Source organism: Heterocephalus glaber, unplaced genomic scaffold (assembly GCF_053883595.1).
Source record: "Heterocephalus glaber isolate CG9 unplaced genomic scaffold, H.glaber_assembly_v1.0 deba00000621, whole genome shotgun sequence".
Taxonomy (NCBI): domain Eukaryota; kingdom Metazoa; phylum Chordata; class Mammalia; order Rodentia; family Bathyergidae; genus Heterocephalus; species Heterocephalus glaber.
Genome location: NW_028258153.1, coordinates 15475976 through 15502615, shown reverse-complemented (window position 1 = coordinate 15502615; position 26640 = coordinate 15475976). Strand labels below are relative to the sequence as shown.

The window sequence follows — 26640 nt, the reverse complement described above, 5'->3', positions numbered from 1 at the left end:
AACTATCATTTTCCTCTTTCACCTCCAGCACATAAATCACAAAGATACCTATACATTGGAATTGTCTTGTCTCAAGTTTTAGGAAAAAAGAACAACAGTGACTCCATGCCAGATCAAGTACCGAAATACAGAGGTTCTGTTTATTCCTTGACTTCTTAAAATTAAGGCAGTTTTTTAAAATGGGACAAGATTTCATTTGTTCAAAAAAATTGTAGAATTCATTTTAGTTATACACACAGCTTGGGAAATTGAAAAAAAGAAATAAGTTACTGTTATGGCTTGTATCTAGATGTCCCTTTAAAGCCTCATGTGGTCAAAGGTGGGGCTTTTTGGGTGTGACTGGATCTAGGGTTTGTGCTGCTGGGATCAAGGATGTGATGCTGGGATTCACACTGTGATGCTAGGATTAAAGGTGTGAGTGTTATTTGCCGAAAGGGAAGGTACCCTGGGTAAACTATAAGGGACAGAAAGAGCTGTGGTCAGGCCTTGTCAGTAGTTGCTGGCTTGCTTTAACTTCTCCCAACGATGAACTTTTTCCCCTCTGTGATGCCCCTCTGCCATGCCACCCTGCCTTGGAGCCAGCCGACTATGAACTGAAACCTCTACAAACTATGAGCCAAAAAAAGCTTTCCTCCTTTAACTTTGGGTGTCCGGTATTTTGTTTCAGCAACAAGAAAAAGAAACGAAGACAGTTATCCAAATTAACCAGTTATATACCACTGATCCCTGGGTACCAGCTTATTCATATCATGCGTGCTACTGATGTGGACCTGTCATCAGAATTTTCCCCTGGAGGACTGAAATGCCAACCATTAACCTCTGAAAGGACTTTAACTATCTCCCAGTTTTAGGAACAGTTTAGATTATATCCAGAACATATGAGAGTACAGAATTGTGGAATGAAACATACTTGCAGTTTAAAATCATACAGCAGGCAACCTAACTGTGTCCTGGTTTCTACATCCACAACATGGATAAAATAATAATAAAAACCTCACAGAGTTGCTGTAAGGACTAAATGAGTTAATACAAATAAATGCTCAGAAGTCTGTCGCTGCCTGCTGCACAAGCACAAGGACCCGAGTTCCATCTCCAGTACCAAAAAAAAAAAAGGTTAGTCCTTATTAAGTGCCTGATAAAAGCTTCTCATTCATTTCCCCAGGAACTGCCCTCCTCTAAAGGCCCTGGAATCCGATCAGGATGAAGGACAGCCCATTGCCACAACCTCTCCATCACACTTAGACTAGTTCTGTAGCTCATAGTGACATCCCTCTACCTTTCTCAAAATAAATCAACAGTGCTTAAAATTCACAAGCTCAGGAACCAACACTAACATATATATGGGCATATTCTCTTTGTGGGTGCTGTTTCCAGATCCCTGATAGAGGCTTGATTCACCAAGATAAAACCCTATGAAATCCAAGGGGATGTTGTGCTTCCATCTGATACAGTCCCCATAGTTGCTTTGCAGTTAAAAGAATAAATATTTTTTGGCTCTCTGTTCACAAGCAGCAAGCACAAAACTTGCATCAAGTGATGGAAATATGACAAGAGTTGTGAAGGCAACCTTGTAATTTTATGAGCAATATTCCTAGGTTCTACTTCAAGTGTATGTCATAAATACAATCTTGGAATTCTTTGTGTATTCATTTGTTTCTTAATTGTCACTGTGAAAAGAAGGTCAGCTAATCTTGAAATGTCTTTGATTAAAGCATTTTTTCTAGTTTCCATTTTATTACTGATTACAGTTAATAACAATGAGATAATAAGAAAGGAAAATGAATAGAAAATATGGGGAAACTAAAATGTCATATTCTTTAAAAATGAATTTCTAATTTTAGGTGTAGAAGATACTGATGTAATTCTCTATATTTCGCTCTGATGTAGATCACTGTATTTCATTCTTTGTAAAAGTTTATATTCATTTGAAATTTGACCCTTTCAGCCCACATTTTGAAAACCCCTGTTGGTTTCATTGACACAAGAAACAAAGCCATTGTTGAAGTTGGTGAAGAAACAATTTACCCCAGTGATTCTGTTTTTTAAACTGTGTTCCAAGAATTTATGGCATCTGAATCACCTGGGCTCATTAACTCTGCAAAGCAGATGCAGTGATCACCTCTACACTACTGAGTTGAATCACACAGAAGTGAGGCCCAGAATCTACATTTAACACAGCTCTGTGGAATTAAAAAAATAGACCTAAGCCACTTGTATATGGTGGTCTCCAGTGTCATAGCCTCTTCTCGGTAGAGATGGGGAGCGATGTCAGGCTGTGGTTTCCAAACTTTTCCATAGGTGCAAAGAACAGAGTCCTCATAATCCTCATCTTTGTGGTCCATGATCAGCAGACTGTGAAAGTCCCTTGCCTCATGTTATAAGAACAATTTTCCTTTTATTGCTGAGCTCTCCCTCCCTCTTTCCACGTGGCTTCACTGCAGTGTGCTTGCTGTCTCTCTCCTTGATAGAGTTGCCATTCTGTGTATGCTTTTCAGCATGGTCCTGTGCTCCTCAAGTTCAAAGCTTCTGAAGAATGCAGAACACCAGGATTCTTCCTACCACAATGGACTTGTCCATGCCCCCTGCTGTGAGCGTCCCAGTTGGCTTCAGCTCTGCCACAAGTGAGACCCTTCCTGCAGGCTCACTGGTGGGCCCATTCACTTGTGATCACAAATATACTCACTACTGAATATGCGTTTAAATCTGAACTTTAAACACATTTGCATTGATGGTGTTTGAAGCTGGCTGTATAACATGTATGGGGAGGAATAACAAACTCAGTGGACAATGTCAGGTTACATTATGCAATGAGTTATGTCTGTTTTTCTTTTAATCAGCTCTTTCCAGCTATAATTTATATATTTTTTAAAAGAATTAGGCAAATAGGGCTGGGGGATTTAGCTCAGTGGTTCCTCCACCTGCCTCGCAAGGGCAAGGTCCCAAGTTCAATCCTCGGTACCAAAATAAACAAAACTAAAAATTAGACAAATAATTCCAAGTTGCTTCTCTCTTTCTTACATTTGACATATAATTTTGTGATCTTTCTCTCTGGGACCATTAGCTTTCTGTTAACTAACAGAAGTTATTAGGATGTTTCATAGAAAGTCACAAATCCATCTTCACTCCTACAAAACGTGTTTGTTGTTAGAAGACAGCATTTTGCAGTGAAATATACATTCAACCCAAAAGTCAAATTAAATTTTTTTTCCTGTTATTTGCCTATGTGCAGTATTAGTGACAGGGTCTCTAGATCCAAATGCTATCATCTTTGAATCTGTTATCTGGTGCACAGATATCTGAAAAGAAAATTATTCTAAGCAAGGATGTTTTTATATAAGCAGCCAAGCATTTAACCTAAAGAATATATCCAGCATGTTGACGTACTTTTTGTCTCACACAGCAACTACTGACTGCACCTTAAAACCATAGGCATATTGAGGGTGACAGTCTCTCTTTCCAAGATAATTCTAGGTTATGCCGTTGGTGAGACTGAATCCAATTCCTTTGCACATTGTCCATACCTGTGAGTCCTGGTGCAGGGTTAATGTCCAAATTAAAATCTTCCCTGTCAAAGGACTTGTGTCACCTAGCAAATCCTGGAGCACTGCTGACTGCAGGTGGTTGGTGAATATTGATGCTGTGCATGATTTATAAGACTGTAGTAGAGGGCATGTGAAACTCAAGATTTCCTTAGAACAATGTCCCTGTTTAAAAGCCCTCTCATTCAGACGCAGCTGGGCACTTAGTAATGCCAGCCACTCAATAAGATCTTTCAATAGCCTCGGGCTGCTTCACCTGCCAGACAGGCTCATGAGTTTGTAAATGAAATCTGATTGGCTTCCTAAATTCTTCATTCTCCAGTGCTTCTCTATCAATCTCCCTTATTTTTGCTTTGCCTTCTGAGTGTCTCAGCTCTCCAGATACACCATCAGTTTTTATTTATTTTCTTTTTTGCAGATTTTGTACTTGGTATTTCTGTGTTGTTTTATCATCCTTATAACCCCTGCCCTTTTCTTAGTTTTCTCTGTCATAAAGTAAATTTCCCTTTCGTTGCATTTGCCTTTGAACTGAGTGTTCTGAGTGCCAATTTCTCAAGGTTTTCTCTTTACGCATTCTTTGGGCATTTCTTAATACATGCTCCAGGTCCTCTTCTTTCACCAGCCAATCAGTTAATCAATCATACATTTTAATGAACAACCTCAAATTATAATACGAAATTATAAAAGGATTATAAGAAACACCCTCTAGAAAAACCGGTCACTGAGGCCTCTCTAGCTTTCTTTCAATATGTCATAGATATATTCCCATGTGTTGCAGTAGAAAATATCTGCAAGCTGGGCATTTGATTGTCCTTACTTTTTTAGCTCTGCTAGATTAAAAATAAATAGGTAAAATAGCACAATGACCATTTTTCTACTTACTTCTTCCAGTTTTTTCTAGGTCGGCCTCCACAAATCAGATTAATGTTATTTATTATACACAATGTAAAAATAACTATTAGTTATTAGAGAAAGAAAATGACATAAAACACCTAGATTTGGCCCTCAACTAACATGGAGCCAATGAATGTAGAAGAAAGCTTGTATGAATGATCTCTTTAGTACTTGCCTGTATTTTTGCCCATGCTCCTCATGATGTCAGGATAAAAAGTAGGAAAAATTGGAAAGGGAAGTAAAGCAAAAAGAATGGAAACAAATGAACAAAACATAAGAATATGACAATTTTAGAAAAAAGGGGAGTAGCCCTGTGAATGAGAAATTTCCCAAACAGATTCGTTAGCCCAGCTCCTTACAGTAGTATTATTTTTGTGGTTTATGTGAAATATAATTAAAAGTAGATGATAATGCCTAGAAAATTTTTTGAGTTTTTAAAAATAGTAAATAAAACATACTATTGCCTCTATTACATGTTTATTATTACAAGTAAAATGAAAAAAGCCATAAAGCAATGGAAATGATAGCATAAATACAATCTAAATTCACATACTGAGTCTTTCTAACCAACCTAATGATATTATTGAGAGGGAGTATTCATACATAGACACTGATCATGTGTGTGTGTTTTTAATTTAAAAGTCAGCAGGGTTTTTTTAACCTAAAATTCTTTGTAACTCAGGCACTGAAACATGAAACCTTAAAAAAAGAGTAATCCTAGTTGTCCTCCAAGTTCTTTTTTCTTCTCACATGAGGAATTTTGTATCTACCATCCATACTTTGATTTTAATAAATGTGATGATTTGGGACATCAGTACACGTTGAGAGGTACCACTGAATGTCTTTAAAGTGTATTGTCATTCTGTTTTATGTAAAATATCTATGAATACTTGCATAGCCACTAATTCCCTCATCTCTGTGTGACCCTGATACAAGGAAAGACAAGAGAAAGAGAAAAGATAGCGACTAACAAATCATATATGTAGCTGCATGTGGCTGGTGCTTGTCTGTATTCTTAGTTACTCTGGAGGCTGAACAGAAGGATTGCAGGTTCTGGGCCACCCTGGGCTACTTAGAAGACTGGCTCAAAAATCAAATGGTAAAAAAAAAGGGAGGGAACTGGTGATATAGCTCACTGGTACAGCACCCCGGGCTTTTGTTTCCAGTACCACATGAAAAGAAAGCTACATATGCAATTCATAATGGCCATTACCTTAGTACCTTGCCTCCTGAACAGTGAGAATAAGTCTGAATTTCATAAATTTTTGGAATGTAGATTTCAGCTTTTAAAGAAATAAATTAATATATACACCTTCAGAAAGCATGATCCATACAGTATGGCACTTATGAAACCTTCACAACAGATACCTTTCAGTTTGAAAAGGGAATACTAAACTTGAAGAAAACTCTGTGGGAACTCTGAAAGGAAACCTTTTCAGAGTAATCTGGTAATGGGAAGGTTAAAGATGACTTCGTTCAAGGATGTGGTGCTTGCTGACCTCTAAGTACTGCTTGACTCCTTGCTCTCCAATTCTGTGTTGCCAAACACTGAAGGAATGACACAATTGGAGAATGTTGAGATAAATTCGTCTTCAAAGCTTAGAAAGCAATAAACAAAATAACTCTGCTTAGCAGTTTTCAATAAAGAATCAAGAAGTTAGATCTAATATCATACAGTGTAGCATTTGATTTTGTAGTATTTGAGTGTGTTCCATCTTTCAGTCTTCCATTAATTGTAATGGCCCCACTTGCAGAGACTTGATAAGTGAGGGTTCATTTCCTACACCTAGGAAGATTGGCCAAGAAGCTCATGACTCATGTAGAAGGATGTACTTGACAGACTACTAAATGAAAATTTATCTGGTGAAAAATTTTCCACACAACTTTGCCTTGATGGTTTGCCTATAGATTAGCCATATCTCCAGCAGTGAAGGAAACCAGTTTATGTCAACTGTTACGTTATTGGAAAGATGGAAATAAATTTGCAAGTTATGACTAAGGATTCTCAAGCAGATAAGAAAAACTGCTAGATAATGTTTTGTAAAAATAAATAAATATATCTTTAAGGGCCGTGGATTTAGCTCAGTGGTTCTGCCACCTGCCTCACAAAGGTAAGGACCCGAGTTCAATCCTTGGTACCAAAAAAAAAAAAAAATTAAATATATCTTTAAAGACCTGAAATGAGAAATGTACTCAAATGGCCATAACTGTGCCAAAAATTAAAAACCTGAAGCTTTGTATATTTAAATTGTTATCCAAGACCCAAATGAAAAGAAGTCCTTATACCACATGTTCTGTCTTGTGAATTCTGAACTGAGCTCAGACTTTAGATGATTTGGCAGCAAAGTCATGCTTTTTATATGACTTTTATTTTTAAATTTCATTTTATTGAATATTTATTGTATATCAGTTATGTATCAGACCCTGGTCTGTGCACTTGGGATATACCTCATCAATGAACAAAACAGATAAAGGATCTGTCTTCATGAAGTTTACAAAAGAGGAGAGACAGAAAATAAGTAATAAGCAAAACAAATAAATTGCATAGTATGTTGGTGAAAAATGTTAAGCAAAAAAGGACAAAGGAGATTGGGAGTGGAAATTACACATTGCATTATTAAATAACAATGATCACCTGAATCCTTATGGAGCAGGTACTATTTGACCGAAAATCTGATGGAGAGAATGGAGTTATTTGGAAGGAAAGTGTTCCATATCTCAAATCTAATTATAAAAAATTTAACTTCTACAACACATGGATTACATAGCATGATATTGATACAATGTTTTCTGATGTGAAATTTAAGATTTATCATGTTATTTGATAATTTTTAACTCAATGAAATGAAGGCAGTGATTTTTAAGACACATTATTATTAGCTGTACTTCAAAAATATAGATTTATTTGAACTAGATGTTTAAAAACAAACATAGTAAGTCTAGGTTATCAAACAATGAAATTCTTTAGAAGAGGTGAGCATATTTCTCATTCATGTCTATTCTCAATCAAGAATAGAACAGAAAGATTGAAAATAAAAGTACGATGTCTTCCTCAGCTACAGGAATGCTGTGTTCACAGGTGTATTATTTAAATCTGAATTTATTCTTAAAAATAAAAAAAATCTGTATTTCTAGTCCTATCTTTTATGCATAGCCTATTCATATAATATGTAGTCTGTTTTAAAATGGAAGATTTTTAATTCCATGTTTAATTTTTTCCTCTTTCTCTTCTGATACCTTGTAAGTGTAAATGGAAAATTGTTAGTTTAACTTAGCTCTTTCTTAAGCGTTAGGCTGAATTACAAACTAATTGACTCAGAAGTTCAGGGATTGAATTTCACTACTACTTATCAGCTGTGTGTCCTTGAGGACCTTACTAAAGCTACTTGGGCCTATTTCCTTTATTATAATATACAGGTATATAATTCTCAGAATTGTTGAAGAAAATAATGTAATAAGAGAAATTGGCATATTATATATACTTAGCTACTTATGCTGTATCAGAATTACATCTTATATTTTTTAAATTGGTCAGTAGTATACTCAACAACTGAATATAAATAACTGAAAATCAGCCCAAGGCCATATATCATATCTATTACAGTATTTTTTTATGTGTGTATGTGTGTGTGTGTGTGTGTGTGTGTGTGTGTGTGTGTGTGCAATTCCAAGAAAGGAAAGAGCTTTTGTGGCATTATGTGCTGTGAAAGTTTTGGAAGCCATTATGAAAGATTCAGAACTTTAAATAGACCAAAGAGGAAGTATAAGCTTGGGTTGGAAAGGAAGATGAATCCTGAAATAAACTAGCAAGTATGGAGGGCATTGATGGGCAAGGGATTCTTGTGAAAGGAATATATTGAAAATGTTTTAGTCAGGCATGGTGGTGCATGCCTGTAATCCCAGCACTCAGGATGATGAGGTAGGAGGATCTCAAACTTGAAACCAGCCTGGGGCACATAGTGAGTTCAAGGCCAGCCTGAATGATATAGCAAGACCCCATCTCACCTCCTACCACAAAAGAGAAAGAAATATCTTTTTCTTTTTCTTTTATTTTTTTTGGTGCCAGGGATCGATGAAAGAAATATCTTAACTGTCCATTACTTTGTTCTAACAGTGTACTTCAATAAAAATCACTGCAAATACTTTTACTAGTTGATATTCCTAAAATACACATTTTATTTGTTTGTTTTTATTTTTATTCACAGTTGCCTTTTATTTATAAGACCTATGTAAAATGTCTTCTCCCTACTGGTAAATTGTACTCTTACAACTTTATTATTTAACATACACATGGCCATCATATGGCTTTCATTCACAAAGTCATAGTTCATGGCATATTTGCAGAATATCTGATCATACCAGAACCCTCTTGCATAATATTCCCTAAAGATTCTAAAACATACTGTGAACAGTTTCCAAACCAATGATAGCACACTATTCATTGAGACTGTTATACTTTTGGGGTACAACATAATGGAGTGCACACATCTTTCTTCCTTGCCCAGCTCCCTATGTCACTACTGCCCAGGTGAGGAAGATGTTAGACTTCTTCCCGGTAAATGCCATCCTCATCCTGCTCTCCACAAAGGTAGATGATCTTTTGACTTCTAAGTATTAGTTTGATTTTTTCTTGAATTTCATACAAGTGGAATGATATAACATGTCCTCTGGCTTTTTTCACTCATAATTATGCCTGTGAGATTCTTCTATGTAGTTGCAAGTAGTAATAATTTTTTCCAATGTGTGTGTGTGTGTGTGTGTGTGTGTGTGTGTAGTAATCCATTATAGTAATATATGACAATCCATTCTGTTCATGAGGATTTGGGTGGTTTGCAATGTCATGCTATTAGAAATAAAGCCACTGAGGACATGTTTGCAAGTGTGTTTAGGCAGACATCTTGTACTCATTTCTCTTGGGTATCTACCTAGATGTGGAATTACTGGATGGGTCAGAGGGTGGACACACAATTAGCTTTATTAGATGTGGCCAAACAGTCTTCTGAGTGGTTGCATTAATTTACACTCCCACCAGCAATGTATAGTTCCACTTGGTCTACTATTATAGTTTTCTTTTCAACTCTCTGAAGAGCATTTTATTCCCAAAATAATTTTTAAAGTATAATTAAATTATGACTTGATGGATTGAAGTAACAATTATTTTTCTTCATTATTATACTTCATGTCATTTTTTTTAAAAAAGGACTTTAGAAAAAGTTTAGTTCAGTTTATTTTTGGGAAAGTATCAGAAGAATAAAACTTTGGGTTCAGCCACTTCATTGGCTTTTAAGCTCGCTCTTTCACTACACTGTGGTCAAACTTTGAGAGCTGACAAGAAAAACCTCTCCGTCTCTCCATTTCAATCATCCTACTGGTTTGTCTTTGATGAATGAGAAATAAAAACACTGTTGAGATAAAGAAAAGCATGTATATTATTTTTAAAACTACTGTGCAAAATTTTCCAGTGAAATGTGAATGTTTCTAAATTTCATCTTTCCCACTGCAAACCAAATCTAATCAAAATCACAGTAAAGATGTCAGATGACAGCCAGTGACCCATCTTTACAAACACACTTTAATTCTGATTCAGTCTTCATATAAGTTTAGTAGAGATACTGAATATTTTGGTTTAACATATTTACTACTTGGTTCTATGTGTAAGAGGTGGTTAAAATAAAGGCAAATAAATAGGACATGGAGCCTGGACATTATCAGTGTACTTTCCAACTTTAAATAAGTAAATAATCGTGTTCAGTGGCATAAATCTAGTAAAAGCAAACGAAAGGTTGAATTCACGATAAGTTAATAATAATTAATGTAGCCTATCACCAAGCATAAGCAATTGAACTTGGGGAAGGAGGCAGGTGATTCAGGATTCTACTTTGGGGGTAAAAATTTTGAACTTCAGTAATAAATTTTTCCATCATCAGCTGTTCAAATCCTTTACATGAGTTTCTCAATCTATTGATTGATTTTTTTCATTTTTGAAAAAATTGGTAACTAAACTTTGTTGATGGTAATAATTATTATAGTTTGTTAAGAAAACTGTGAAAGATTTACATATATTTATTTGTTTGTGCTTAGTGATTTTCTTTTAACTCCCAGCCAGCTTTTCATCATATAATTCAGACATCCTTTACAGCATGTGTCTTTCATTAATGTTACCAGGTTAATCCACTGTACTATTAAAAACAATATTTTAAGCCTACTACTGAAGGAAACATTTTTGGGGGATTTATTTTCAGATCCTCAAATAAGTCTAAAAACCTCATGGCCTTAAAAAAATCAACAGCTTTTGGACCTATGCTTCTAATTATTTGTAATAATCTAATAGGCACCATAGACTGAGTTTGAACTGGTTATATTTTAATTAGGGGCCATGGAATTCCATGTATTGATAGTTATTCACATGACATGAAATTCATCCTTTTTTTTTTTTGGTACCAGGGATCAAACTCAGGTCCTTGCACTTTCGAGGCAGGCGGCAGAACCACAGAGCTAAATTGCTGGGCCCGAAATTCATCCTTTTAAAGTGTACAATTCAGGGAATTTTAGTATATTCATAATTGAGCAATAGTCATTATCTAATTTCAGAACCCTATTATCACTCAAAAACTTCATACCCACTAACAGACCCTTTTCATTATTTTCTGCCCCAGCCTCTGCAGCCACTAATGCACTTTGTGTTTCTATCATCTTGACTATTTTAAACATGGCCTTTATGTATATCACAATATATGGCCTTTTGTAATTGCCTTCTTTTCACTTACTGTAATGTTTTTGAGGTTCATTTGTGTTGAGCATATATCAAAACATCATTTCTTTTATTGCCAAAGATTATTCTGTTATATAGGTTTACCATAATTTCAATCAATATTATTTTTGTTTCACAAGTCATAATTGTGTATATTTATGGGCCATGATGTGGTTTTTTTTACAGTACAACTTTATTACTGTAGTCTTAATGCTGCACATGAAATCTCTAGACTTGTTCATCCTGTGCATTTCATACTTTATGTCCTTGGACCTACTACTTTCATTGCCTCCTGACTTGACCCCATCTACCTCCCGCCCCACCCTGTAATCAGTAATGTTTCTCTTTATCTCCATTATGTGATCTTTTTTTTTTTTTGATACTGGGGATCGAACTCAGGTCCTTGCCCTTGCAAAGCAGGTGGTGGAACCACTGAGCTCAATCCCCAATCCCTATGTGATCTTTTTTTAAAGATCTCACATATAACTATAAGATCAAGCAATCTTTTTCTTTCTGTGCCTATTTCAATTAACATAACGTCCCCCAGGCTCATCCACATTGTGGTACATGGCAAGGTCTCATTCTTTTTTAGGGTGGAACATTACCTAAATATTTTTAGGGTCATCTTGTAGAATCCATTCATATAGAGATGGACATGGTTTGTTTCCATATCTCAGCTATTATGAATAATGCTACAGTCAGGGCTAGAGGTATAGCTCAGCATGCAGCAGAGCATTTGCCCGGCATGAGCAAGGCCCTGGCATCAGGCCCCAGCATGGCAAAACTATGTATATGCTGAAACAACCACAGGAGTTGTTTTGTAAAACTTGCTCTATTTAATTCTACATTCTTTTATAACTTCTCTAGGTATTAGGTTGAACTTTATGAGATTGTCATTTTGTAGGTAAAAAGTAATAGAATTTCAACATTTCATGTAATTAAGACTGCTAATTATGACTTTCTTTCCTCTCTTTTTAAATCATAATATCCTTTTGTGGACCAACTTTGTTGAAGGAAAAAATATTATTTATATTAAATAAGGCAAGACAATGTTTAGTGAATTGGGGTATGGTAATAATTTGGCAAAGTACTTACACATCTGCCTCTTACATTAGAATAACTCAAACTGAAGTGTACTAAATGCAAGTGTAATTATTATTACTCTTAATTTTAAAGTACACATTATAGTATTAACAGTCAAATTTTAACAAAGCAATTCCAAAGTATTTTTGCTCTGAGGGAGCATTAATTAATTATTCTAATTTTATTTTTAAGATCTAAAATTAAAGCATATTTTACCACCACCAGCAGGCAAACCACCTCTTTCTCGGTATTTAAGAGCTGATAACTCTAAGGTAGAATGTAAAGAAAGTAGGAGAAAAATCTCTATTTTAAATAAATTTTTATTTAACAGTGGAAATTATAAAAAATACTGATTCCATCAATGTGGTTATCGTACAAATAAAAGACAGTATTTATAAGGAAGACTTAATATATAAAATAGGAATTGGGAAATCAATATGGAATACAAAGGGTTTCCTTGAGTTTAAACATTCCAATTCATCCACTAATATCATTTTCATATTCACTCATTTAAAAAATATGTTTGAGTTACCAGAATGTTTGAGGTACTGTTTTCAGTGCTTTGGGTACGTTAGTACCCCAAACATGTGCCCCAAACTGCCCTCGTGGAGCTAGCAGAAAAAGGAGGTAATATGAATAAACATAATTAAAAAGATAATTCATGGTATGATAAGTGCTGAGGAAAAATGGAGCAGGAGATGAATGGGCATGGGAAGGGCAGTTTCAGGGAGGCCCCACCTGGGAGGCCCATGCTCCAAGGAGGGAAGGGACAGATGCCTTTCTTACCCCTGTGTTCCCTGTGCTGCCACTGAAGTTCCTTGAACAGGAAATGGTGTTCTCTTTTGCTCCCCAGTCATATAACCTGCTAACTATCTGAAGTATACATGCATGTCCCATCACAATTGGCTACATGAAACTGCAGGATGATGGGAAGCCGGGTCCAAAATAGCAAGGGAAAGGAAAGCAGCACAGTGACAGCTCACAGGAATAAATATAAAAAACCAAGAAAGTCACAGAAGTCTCTCGGTTATTTGTTGATTAGCTGTCATCTTGTTTTTAGAATATAATCTACTTCAGGGCAAGAATTATATTTAACATATAGTGCTTACTTCGTATTGGAAACAAATTTTAAAAATAAAGAATATACTAATTCATTTACATTTATTGAACCAGACGCCCCTAAATATTAAATGACTTTCAGAAATGAGTCTTATGCATCACTTTTTGTGTTCACAAGTGAACAGAAGACAATAGATGAAAATGAAGCATTCACTGTGAGAAATAAACTTATTGTCCAAAATCACTGAAGAAAAATAGATATTTTACAGAGATCATACTGAAAATGATACATTTTAGGCGGAGGAATCCTAACCTGTATGTAGGATTCACTAAGTCATAAAATCTCATAAATTTTGCCAATGGCAATCATATGTATTTTTAGTGTGATTTATTTGGTTTTTAGCTGAGGTGCAAAAGAGAGGGTGGTGGTGGCAGCAGCTAATATATAGTAGAAAAAAATTTAAAATGTATGGTTCTGTAGATGAATTAACATAAAATCAATGAGTCATAAGTACTAAATATTGAGGGGGAAGGAGAAAGCTATTTTTTTTTAATTTCTCTTTGTTTTGGTGCTGCGGAATCAACCCAGGATCTTGTCCACACTAATTACATGCTTTTTCATTGAGTCACACTTCCAGCCCTGAAGGAAAATAAAAACAATAGAACATCAGTACCAAAATCCTAGCCACTTACTTTTATGGAGTAGTCCAAACAATTTTAGTAAATATTGCACCCTCCAGTGGTTGTTTTTGACTCCCCCGCCCCCGGCGCAGTTCACCTGGGCTTTCAATTTTCCAGCTTCAGTGCTTTGGATAACCCAGGGAAGGCTCCCATTATCTGTGTCTAGGAGAAACTTTGGGAGGCTGGTTCAATTTGATTGTCCAATTTCATGCTTGCTTAGAAAGTTATGCCAGTGCTGACGAGATACCTCGTATATGATGATGAAGTCCAGGCTCCACAAGATAGGTCTACAGAAGGGCAATCATGCTTTATTTATCTGATTGCCACACTAGAAATGAAAGAAAAGCTATTGACATCATTATCCCAGATTTTTCAGATCTCAAATACAGTCCAGAGCCATATGGAGTTAAGCTAGTTCACAAAATGATTGCAGTGTGTTTTAAAGAGGAAGATTACTGCTTTTGCAAATGAAAGGTTTACAAATTCAAACACAAAGGATGTGTCTGGAGTCTGTTTTGTCTGCAGCTTTGAGGGTGAGGAGAGAAGAGAAAGGATGCTCCTTGGTTAGAAAGGATGGGCAGTAGACAGTCAAGCAGCCAGACCTGATTCATGACCTCATTCACTCTCCCTGGGCCTCAGCTTTCTCACCTGTGAAACAAAGGATGTGGAGAAAGCTCTATGAGAGCTTGAAAGGGCTCCATGTATCCAGTATATGTTCAGTGGCAAGGAGAAGCAGGATCAAGCTCATACCCCAAAAGCCCCCAATTTTAATATTTATGAAAGCAAAATTAGCTGCTGATCTGAAATCACTTTAAAATCCAAAGTATAATATAAAACTGACAGAGATGCTTGTTTCAAGAAGGAAAAGGATAAAGCGTATCATCTTGCCTCTAAATTTCCTCTACTGTGGTTTCCTTCCCTCTCCTCTCTGGTCACCTCATTTTTTTCCGCCTTACTTTCTGTTTCCGGTAACCATGGTGATACTCCTTCCCAGCGAAGCTGGCCTTTTTGGTGCGCATTGAATTTTACTCCATTCACTGGTACAGGGCACTAACAGTGCCATAAAAATTAATTTACTTAACATTTTTCTTCTTCCCTTTTCTCCAGGAAATTCATGCAGGGAATTATTCTACACTTAACCTCCCTACATAAGGGCCATTGTAAAACAGGGATATTCAACTGTTAATTTCAGTTACTGACATGAAAGGGATACTGATTATGCCCAAGATTCAGCTCTCTGCCTCGGCTCTCAGGGACTGCTAAGTCCCAGCACTCAGCTAGTTGCCACTTCCTTTTGCTTTTGTATGGAAACAGCATAAAATGGATTGCCCCTGAAATACATATCGACCCTTAGTTTCCTAATCTTTTTTTTTGTCCTTGCTCCTTTGTAAAGAAAATATTACCAAGTGCGTACTTATCATACTTACAAAGGGATTGAATTTTCCACAGGAAAATGTACATTAGCATATGAATTTATTATTTGTATTTTGGAATAAAAATAACCAGTTTATATTTGGAATATGAGTAAGTGATATGCAACAGTTTTTAAAATATTGCTATTGTCTGCCAGTGACAAAACATAAGACTCTTCTGGTGTCCTTCATGGAAATCGTAAAAATTTCTTAAAATTACCATTTATTCATGTCTAGTTTGTGTAGCTTAGCTTGTTTGTAATCTTATATGCTTGAAGATTGTCTATGTGTGTGTGTGTATGTGTATGTGTGGTGTGCGTGCCTGGCATTAACACAAAGGAGACCAGATGATGACATTCATAGGCTTATGGATTCGGCTCCTGGGGACACACTTGGATGGAGGCAATTAAAATGCCTGTCAGGCATTTGGTACCAGGACCTCCCTATGGCAAACCGCTAAATCGGAAGCCAGGGCTGCATCCTATTGTCAGTGAATGATGGCGGAGCTGAGTGGCTTGTCATCATTCTGGAAAATTCTGAGGCTAGTGAGCTCTCTCTCCCTCTCCCACTTGCCTTATTTTCCTTTTTGCCACTGCGGGGACTTTTTCTAATTTGCAGCCTCCCTTTCCCCGACACACACAGACAGGAGCTGGTGGCTTGCAGACTGCGTCTGTCTGGAGCTAGAAAGCCAGCGAGCCAGCCTGGAGATAATGCTCCTGGAGAAGAATTCTGCAGCAATTCTCAAAGGCTAGGCTCGGGGGTATTGCTGCAGCAGCACTGGTAATGATTTGGGGCTTTATGCTTTTATTCTGCTTTATTTTTAATGTGCTTTTCAAAGGATCTTCTTTATGTGATCTCAGAGTAAAATGCTTTAAAATTCGTTACTGAGCTTAAGAATTCAAGTACTGCATTTCTTATACTACAGATATCAAGGGATAGATTTATTATCTGGATATAAAGAATGCACTTGCTTACTGGTGAGTCACAATTTTTGATATTTAGTTAACAATTCTATGTATATATGGTTTTTTTCTTTTGTTTTGGTAGATTCTTCAGCTTATCTCTAACTGAGGAAGCATTGATTGGAAACTACTCATTCAGAAAATTTAAAGGTACTACTTGTTTTGTTTAGCTGTTTAAATGAGAGAAAATCAGGGAAGAATTGGAATGTTTTTATTTCAGTTAATCTCTTTATTGTTGGTCTTTTATCCGTAAGCCTACATTGATCATTGTCTGTAGCATGTGCAACTTCCTATGCAGATAAAACCAATACCCAAGGCTGTTTTGATTAGAAATTTTCTGAAAAATTATATCCTTTACCTGTTATAAGTTATTAATGAATATTAAGATGTCTGGCTTATTTTCAAATTTTATTTATTGTAATAATTTTTTTAAAGTCCAAAATGCTTATCTACATTAAAATGTATAAATTTGAACTTAGGAGTAATGTTTTAGGTAATGATTTTTACCTAATGGTTTCTTATTGATAAGTGAATTTTTTTTTTAATGGGTAAGTGAAATGGCTTGCCCTTTCCGGGCAGAATGAGTGAGCAGTAGAAAGGAAAAGCCCAGGAATGACTCAGTATTGTTGAGTTTTGTGAATAAAATATTGCAACTTCTTCACTGATGTTTTTGTCTTCAGCAATGGATATACCTAAAGGTCAAGGCTGTCAGTTCTTAAAAGAACTGATTTTACATATGTCTTATTTGGAATTGAAAGCTGAGAAACTAACCCTTCATCTTGCCACAGAAGCAGTTGAATCCATTGATCCTAGGCCTTATGCCTTACATGAAAAATATTAATTTTGAAATTCAATTTCAAGATAGATATTGAATCGGAGGGCAGTTATGGGTATTACTGTTGCTTTAATTCCTTAACATTATCTTTGACTTCAACATATTTTTATGTCAATAAATCCCTTATTTGTAATTTGCCTTTTTAAAAAATGGAAGACATTTTCTGCCTTGCTGAGGAGATCAGTAACACCTTTTCCACCTTCCCTTAGTGTCCATGTAGGATTTCCTCTCAAGACTATCCAAAACATGTCATACAGACAGTTTAGCTTTGTTATTTTGACACACTTAAGAATGATCAGTGCTCAACGACTGACCCCTAAACACATATGAGTGTACACCAAGAGGTAGGAATATTTATACCGATTGAAGGAGACTGATACATTGTCCTCGGTTAATTTTCTCTGCAATGTGTAATCATGAAAACCTTAATTTATTCATTCCACAAGCATTTCTGAAGAGCTTTGCTTCTGAGGAGAGTTATTGTGGGAAAGAGGGAAGGGACAGATGACACTGTCCAGAACCTTACCGAGTGTTGGCAGCATCGCACAAGATTTTTGAAAAGGAGGATGAATTTGTTAACATAAATCAGTGTATTCTCAAAAATGGCATTCTTTCAGTTATTGAACGCCTTCTAATAGGCTAGTGCTGGAGAAAGATAAAATTATATAGCGTTTTTCCTCAAAAATGATTTAGTAGACTCATACATAAAATCCCTAAAAAAAGACTTACTGATCCTTCTGGATATTGTAAAACCCTTGAAACCATTCTTCTTTTCAGATTTCACTCAAAGTAAGTGAATCATTTCATGTTTGGGGAAAGGAACTATTTGCTACTTTTTGTAATTAACTAAACCCATACAGCATACATTTTGTGGTCTGTTTCCTAAACTTCAGGCTCACTTAGAAACTTGTTATATTAATGTTGACCTTTAAGGTATTTATACAAATTGGAAAAAAGATGAAATTATTATTTAACTTCTGAAAAAAAAATGTCTGCAATGCATTGTCAGTAGAAACCAATGAGCTCTGTTGCAATTTGGGAGTTGGAGAAGCAGAATGGGATCTAAATTGCCGTGGCTGGTGGAGGCTGCATTTTGTGGGACCATTTTGAAACTCATCTATGGTGTGCTAACAGACTGTGTGTAGTAAGAACCAGCTTACCGGTTCAAACCCAAACAGTTTAGTTATTGAACTCTAAAAAAGTCAGGTAGATTATTATTGTATTTCCAAATAATCACTTTTGGACATTAGTTAATTCCTTTACTAATTGTTTTTCACTCATGTTTTTAGTGCATAGTGCTGGACCATAGTAGGAGTTTGGTAAATCCTTATTTAATTACTTAATGCATAAATGAATTCATCAGAATTTTCTCCCATTATTTTTTGGTTTTGCCTTTCATGATATGATGCAATGTAAAATAGACATTTAGTACTGTTTCTTAGTTTAATGAAATGTTTATTATATGTTTTTAGTTAGTAATTAGTATCGGGTGGAAAAGCAAATGAAGTATGTTTGGACATTTTTCCAGGTTCTATGGAAAAAGATTTTTCATGATTTTAGAGTAAGATGGAAAGAATTTCTAAAATGTCCCCCTTCCCCTTCTAGGCTACAGTACCAAACTGCAGCATAGGCTTTGCTTGTGGACGTTCCCCAAATCGAACTCCCAGCATTGGCATTGTTAGGCTCTTGATGTTTTTGCCAAGGTTTGGCTACAGCAGAGGGGAGGAAGTCTCTTTCTCTCTCTCTGTAATAGTGTGCAACACTAGAAATAATGTCATACTTACCAGTCCATAATGAACAACAAATCATTTAGGATAGATATATACACATTCTACATAGTTTAAAAACCTGTAAAGAAACTTCTAGAATCATATTAGAAAATGCCATTCTGTCTTGTGTCAATTGTTTTTCAGTAATAAAACTATATATATATTTTTGTTTGTTTTAACTATCTGCTTGACAGTGTCCAATGCTCTTAACCTGTGTTATCTGATTTAACTCACCCTGTCATCCTGGGAGGTAGGTATGGTCTCCATTTTACAGAAGAATAAACTGAGACTCCAGCTGGGCAGTTAACCCAAAGGCTGACTCCAAAGCCCTCATATAAATGACCAAATACTACATTATTTTTCTAGCATAATTTTTGGCATATAGTTATTTTCTTAATATTAAATTTATACTACTTACATCACTGCAGTAAGATTAAAACAGTTTATAGTACTTATAAAACAGTATACATATATATAATATTAAGATTATTATGTACATAAAGGTGCATTTAAAGTGAATATACCTCTAAATACATAATTATTATATTTAAACTCTGGTAAGTTGTGATATGTATACATATATGCTTACATATATAGATTATATACATATTTGAAACCTTTATTTTCAAAGGGGAATTAAGAAGCTTAAAAATGAATGAATTCATACAGTACTTTCTATGGCATTATCCTGGAGTAATGTTGTCAAATAGCATAATCTATATAAGCACATTAGAGAATTTAACAATTAAATAGCATAACTAATGCCATGCCTTATAAAGATTTTTAAAAATTGAAATAATAGTAGAAGGTTCAAAGTTCCAAAACAAATAAATACGCAGAAAACAATGTCTTGAACAGTGTGAATATACCATTCAAACTTGAGACTAACCCAGAAAAGTCACTCAGTGGTTCCACAAAGATGTACAGGAGCCTCTTCCTGTAAAGAAGATGCAGCAGTTCTCTCTGAGCCGAGCTGTGTGCGACAGAGTGGGAGAAGGAAGTAGCACAGGCCCATTGGTACCGCAGGCAAGGCAGGAGAAATTTCTTGAAGGACTTCATTGCTGAGAAGGATTACTAGTAGTGAAGAAAGAACTTCAGAGAAAGGACCTTATGGGGGAAGTTATTTATGTGGAATTTAGGAATGATTAGAAGTACTGTAAACAAGGGGAAATAATGCATGGAAGAGCAAACACCTTTAGCAAAAGAATCAAGGAAGGAATGGGAAAGCTTGGAAAGCTGGCTGAGTCTTCTTTATACTCTAGAAGAGTATTAAGGGCAGTTGAAGGGAATTCTCAGCAGAAAACAGTGGGAAGGTAGGGAATACTATTTCACTGTACCATATGAAATAGCTGTTTGAATTCCTAACTGAATATTTCATTCAGTTATTCAGTTCAACTTAATACATCAAAAGAGAACTTTAAGGGTCAAGTTAGGGAAATTCTTTTATTCAACAGGAAGGTATCAATTGTATTTTTAAACAGGAGATGATTTTGACCAAATTCTGTGTTCAGATGATTTATTTTATAGCTCAGTGAGAGACCAATTAGAGTTGTAAGTGAGAGAATGTTGCAAAAAGCATCATTTTGGATGCTGCAATAGAATAATCCAAGAAAAAAAAATAAAGACTGGGATGGTACTGACTGTGGATGTGGAAAAGTCATGAAACTGAAAGATGTTTCTGGGCTGAAGTTCAAATAGGAGTACAGCAAACCTTTACTGGCAGGAGGTATGAAAAGCAGAAGGACTCAAGGGTGAGTCCTTCAATCTGATAACTGAAGAAATGACTGAGATGAAAGAACATGAGTGCTACTTGAGTTAAGAAGTCCTCTTTTATTTTTATGATACCTCGAGTCTCTCCCAGACTGCCTGAGACATAGTACACAGCCAGGAAATAGTAGATGAATGAGTGAGAGGGGAGTATGAAGAAAAGTGAAGATGCACGTGCAGCTCATAGTGGTTAGATATGGGGGTGGACTGAACTAGGAGACTACAGATCACGGAGGTTTAAGTTCAAGGATAAGGAAGAAGCTGGGTGGGCAAGAGTGTGCGTAAAATTACCAAGAAAGATGCCAAGAAGAGGACCAGAGGAAAAACTCCAGGCAGCACACACATCACAGATGCAGAATGAAAGGCAGGAATTAAAAAAAAATGAAGGAAGAATTTTTTAAATACAAAGAAAGAAGACCACAGCCAATGTAATAAAAAACAAGGCAAATACTCATATTCTCCAGAATTCCTTTCATCCTATTGTATTTAAATTTACATTATCAAGACCAGGAGTGTGTGTGTGTGTGTGTGTGTGTGTGTGTGTGTGAACTCTGCCTTTTTCTCACTCAACAATATCTTAAACATCTCTTACATTATTGTCCCACCTGCATAATGTTTTCACACGTGGATATTGGACATTTTATTCCCCAGTGTTTCTAATTTTTACTATCATGATAATGCTGAAATGGAATGCATAGTTTGTAATTACTGTTATGTAATAGTTCACATTATTTCCTGACAATGAGATCACTACATTCTATATTGTCAAATTCCTGGTAAGATAAAATTTAGTGGCTTCGGAATGAACCTCAACTTTTCTCCAAGGAAAATCTGCAGTGACTACAGAACCTGCCACATGCCAGACTATGATAGGTACTTTTGTTATCACTATTACTCTGATGTAGATTCTATTATATCCACTTTGGAAATGAAGAGACAGAGACCAAGACTGTGTGCACAGTTTTGGATTAATTTTGAATCTGAGTCTGATTCCACACTAGTCAAATTATGGGGACAGAAACAAAATCTTGTGAAGTAAATGAATAAAGATGTGGAAACAATAAAGACATGAACTTAAGCCCAGGACTCAAACAAAAGAGAGATAAAACATGGAAGACAAAATGGTAGTGGGCTTTTGCTGCTTATTAACATGAGAAATCCCATAGCAAAGGTGGGGCAGATAGAGAGGGGCTCTATATATGTGAGCAGAAGAGGGACACATTTATAGAACCAGGTCCTAATGGAAAGTGGTAAAGAGTATAGACAAGGATATTGGTTTGTCAAGCAAAATACATTGACCTTGCAAATCAGTGAAAGAGAAAAGAGAGTGAGAATTTTCAACTGGTAAAGAAAAGATATGGTGAATCTTATACATCATTCTGGCCTTTTTCCTAGATGAGAAGAAAATTCACTTCTTCATTCAGTGTATATTTATTGGACACCAAATCCCATGCCCTTTTCCTGTCCTCATAGAACTTTCCTTCTGAAGGGGTTAATAATCAGTGGATTAACAAATAAATTAATAGGTTACTACCCAGTCAGCTGTACAGAGAATGGATTGGGGGGTGTATAGGTGCTGAGGGATTTACTTCTCAAACTTTAAGGCAGAGAAGAAACAAGTAGGATCTTATTGAGATGCTGATTCAGTATCAATAGGTTGGAGAGGGCCCTGAGGTTCTGTATTCTGACACAATCCCAGAGGATGTCAATGTTGCTGGACAGTGCCTTGATTCATAAAAGGTTAGAAGGCCAGTCAGTGTCCACCCCCCACAATGAGATCTGATTGGAACAGTTGCTATGAGCAATTCCAAGTGACTCCTTCTTATGTAGGGAGACTACACACCTTAAACATCTCTGATGGTGAGAGAGAGGGAAGGAGAGGGAGAGGGAGAGGGAAAGGGGGAGGGGGAGGGAGAGATCTCTTTATAACTGAGCTTTTTCAATCCAGCCAATATTTTATAAAAGATCCATAAAACCAGCTCTAACGAGCTATTGGCATTTCATTCTTTCTACTTGTGCTCCATGCTTATTATACCATATAATGGATTCTTCTGTCTCAGGTTTGAGGATTTGATGCTGTATAACCCTGTGCCAGTTTCTTAACTCAATTCTGTTTCCTCCTTCATGAATTTTTTGAATTTTTAGCCTCTTCTCTAGCTGTATGTCACCATAGTACTGGCTTGCTAAACTCTCAGGTCTCTTGGCTCTGCTCTTTGCATCCTGACCTTACTTTTACAGAGCCTCTGTGTCTCCACACCCCATTCTCTTCCCCATTCTAATAGAAGCCTTGAGGAAGTCTGCTTTAACCTCAGGAACTATGAAGAGTAATCTCTCATTTAAGAAAAGCATTTTTCCATCAAAATCATCTCTGTTAGGTAGACTGTTTTGGTCGATGACAACAACCTGTAGTCCTTTGAGGGATTCTTTACAGCTCTACAGGAAGATACACATGATTGTAGCAAGCTGAATGTTCAGAAGTTTAAGTGTTTGTAAGACGCCTTGACACACTGTCAAGAGTGATGTCATTTTTCTGCCTTTTGTGCTAGACTATAACTCACATTCTTCCTTTATAGCTGCAGGTACTTGAGAACATTGACCTGTTTGAGTCCCTTCAACCACACGTTATAGCTGTAAAATACCCATGAAAATAAGAAATCAAATAAATGTGGCATTCTTACCCAGCAAGGAAAAAACAGATTAAATGTTCATGAAATACCTATGATATCCTCCTCCCTATTAGCATTCATCCTTCACTTAAAGTGCTGGTTTTATCTCTAGGCTATGCCATGCATGGCTGCATCTCTAAACCTAGCACTGTCATTTTGAGATTTCGTGTATACTTGCCCATCCAGTGGACAAGAATAGTATTCTGAGAAATTTCAAATTCCAGTAAAACATCAAATTAATTTCATATGAACAGAAGTTAAATTAATAATCACATTTCTTCAAGAACATTTGGGAAGTGTCCTGGAAAAGAGAAGCCACATCACAGAGACCTTTGCACTCTTATGTTGTACGCAGAAAGTGCACTTGATGTATATGTTGCATTGTAGTGAAGAAAATAAGTGTAATTTGTTTGTGTCTATGTGTGTGGCCCTAGTCTTTCTAAAATGGACAATGCTAGTTTTCTTTGTATAGTCTAACTGGATTTGTAAAACTTTCAGAATTTGATGCCATACCAATACCTGTTGCCATTCCTTTAATAATAAGAGTCTCAGGGTGGCATGGTGGCATGGGATCACCTCTGGTCTTCTTTTTTTTTTTTTTTTTGGTACTGGGGATCGAACTCAGGTCCTTGCGCTTGTGCAGCAGGTGACGAAACCACTGAGCTAAATCCCCGGGACCTCTGGTCTTCTTAACACCAATTCATTCATTCATTCATTCATATTTTCTCTCTCCCTCTCCCTCTCCCTCTCTCTCCTCCCCCACTCTAAAAACAGTTTGAATCAGTCCTCTTTTCTGTAGACTCCATTCAGGTCTGCCTCAGGTGGTTTGAATTCATCTTTTTTCAGAATTTCTTCTAGTGTTAATGATTCTGGATTATGACCATTTAAAGAAGCCGGATGTACATTGATCCACATCTGGCAGTTGTTAAAACAAAGCTACTCCATTTAACACATTACAATCAAAATATATGTTTTGCAATTTACTTTTTTTTTTTGGTACCGGGGATCGAACTCGGGTCCTTGCGCTTCGGCAGCAGGCGGCGAAACCGTGTTTTGCAATTTATAAGAACTTTAAAAATGATGTTTCCTTGCTCTGACTTCAAAGATTTTAATTTCTACTACTCTTCAGCCAAGTAGATGAATGAGAATATTTTCCTAATCTGGGATTTTTTAACAGTGCATAGACTTGATTGCCAAAAGAAAGATTCTGTCTAAGGTATAATGACCTCCACTAAATGGAGTGCATTGGCATCCCAGGAGACCCCTTTGTCTTGAAATCCTGCACTAGTGTGGTGTGAAACTATTTCACAACTAGGAAAAATAATAGTTATCCCTGAAATGGTTTTAAACTTTTATAGATTAAAGGAAGATAAGGCTAACTATATCACAGAAAATATAATCTTACTGATTTTAAAAAGCACTTGACAGAGGGATAAATGAATAAGAATCTATTGTTCAAATCATGCTTTCATAGAACTTTAAGCATCTGATGAGGAATTTGGTAAGAACCCAAGAAGGCAAAGAAAATTATCAAAGCTTCACAAAATCAGATATACAGAGCAGCATTTAAAAAAGTAGCCTTGCAATTGTTCCTATTATTCAGAAACTTAAACTAGGAGTGGTAGTGTACCACCTGTAATCCCAGCACTCTGGGAGACTGAGGCAAGTTCAAGCCCAACCTCAGCAACTTCGTAAGACCCTGTCTCAAAAACAAAGCCAAACATACATGCGTATGCACACATACAGAAGGACTGGGGATGTATCTCAGTGTGAAGGCCCTGGTTTCAATCCCAGTACTGGAAAAAAGAGAGGTGGAGGCAGGAGGAGGAGGGGACAAAAGAGGAAGGAGGAGAGGGAAAGTTAAAAGAGCTTATACAAGAGGAAATATGAGCTAGAAACTATGGATTCCAGTTCTGGTCTCAGATGTAGAAATGCAAGGGTAGCATACATAAAAAACATAACCACAGCACTCACTGAAGTCATTGCATCAGGGTTACAATTGAGGTTAGATGTCCCAAAGCAGACACCAGTGGCATAGGGCCACTGAGGCCGTTCTTGGTATAGTGGCCACCTCCACATTTCTTCTCCAAGCCCCCTAGATGCTTTCAACTACTTTCTCTTCCCTGGACACCATCACCACATTCATCTCGCATTCTTTCTTGTTGTTTACATTTTCTTCCTCTTCAGGGCTCTCTTTTGATCTATGACCTGGGCTGGCCAATAAATATGGCAGCCACTAGACACATGCAATGGTTTAAATTAATAAAAACGGTTGTTGTAAGCAATATATTTCATTTTTTAGCTGTGGATATCATCTATTGCTTCCTACAGTAAAAAGAGAGGAATTTAGTACCCAAAGACAGTTTCTCTTTCTACACCCTATATTTGTTAGTAATTATTTTTTATTTTTGTATTATCAAGGTTTGTGATGCTATATTCTGTTTCATCACTGGAGGTAATTTTGTTTTGTTTATGTTGACTCAGAAAATATGTTTCCTCTTCAATCAAAAACTGTTAGTTGGGGCCAGGGATTTAGCTCAATGGTGCCACACCTGCCTTGCCAAGTGCAAAGTCTTGAGTTTGATCCCTGGTACAAAAACAAAACAAAACAAAACTGTTAGGTGAACCACTGAAAGATAAATGCAATCTGTGTCTCCCAACTCCTCTGTTTTTCAGATGAAACATCCTTAGTGTGAAGATGCAGTGACTTTGATGTCTTTTCAACCTAATTTTTTTCTTGTGGACTAGGCTCAGCACACTTTTTCTATCATGCAGCAGATAGTAATTATTTTTGCTTCTGTAGTTCCTACCACAGTGACTCATCAGCTTCTGTTACAGCTTTAATGTTGTTCACTACTGTAGCACAAAAGAAGGTATAGATAACGAATATGTGAATAGGCATGACTGTGTTTCAATAAAACTTTATTTACAGAAACACATGGTGTATTTGACCCATGGGTGATAATGTTCCTGCTTTTTCCACCCTAGGCGCTCGCTCTCTCTCTCTGTCTCTCTCTCTTTCTCATTCCTTTCCATATCACCATATCATCTCATCCTTTATTGTATTTCAATTTTGTTTTGCTAGAGTTTCTTCTAAAGCTATTTATTCATATGTTGCCATTGATAAATTTGATATAGCTTTCAAACCATGTTATCATGTAATAGTCACAGTGATAATTTCATCCAGTATAGTTTTACTCTACTATATTTTAGCATCTAGTG

General features: G+C 36.3%; 1 protein-coding gene across 41 annotated transcripts in view; it reads left to right on the top strand.

The window, feature by feature from the left end:
- Map2 (microtubule associated protein 2) overlaps nucleotides 1-26640 on the top strand; it is a 268232-nt gene that overhangs the window by 121215 nt on the left and 120377 nt on the right. For 21 of the 41 annotated variants that reach the window (XM_021263530.2, XM_004851133.4, XM_087206201.1 and 18 more), the window contains exons 1-2: nucleotides 15780-16199; nucleotides 16467-16531. The exons of 3 other annotated variants lie outside the window; for them this stretch is intronic. The gene's annotated coding sequence lies outside the window, so the exon portion shown is untranslated. Of the gene's footprint in view, nucleotides 1-15779; nucleotides 16200-16252; nucleotides 16397-16466; nucleotides 16532-26640 lie in introns of those variants that run through there. 17 more of the 41 variants (XM_087206202.1, XM_087206190.1, XM_087206185.1 and 14 more) reach the window with 9 other exon arrangements.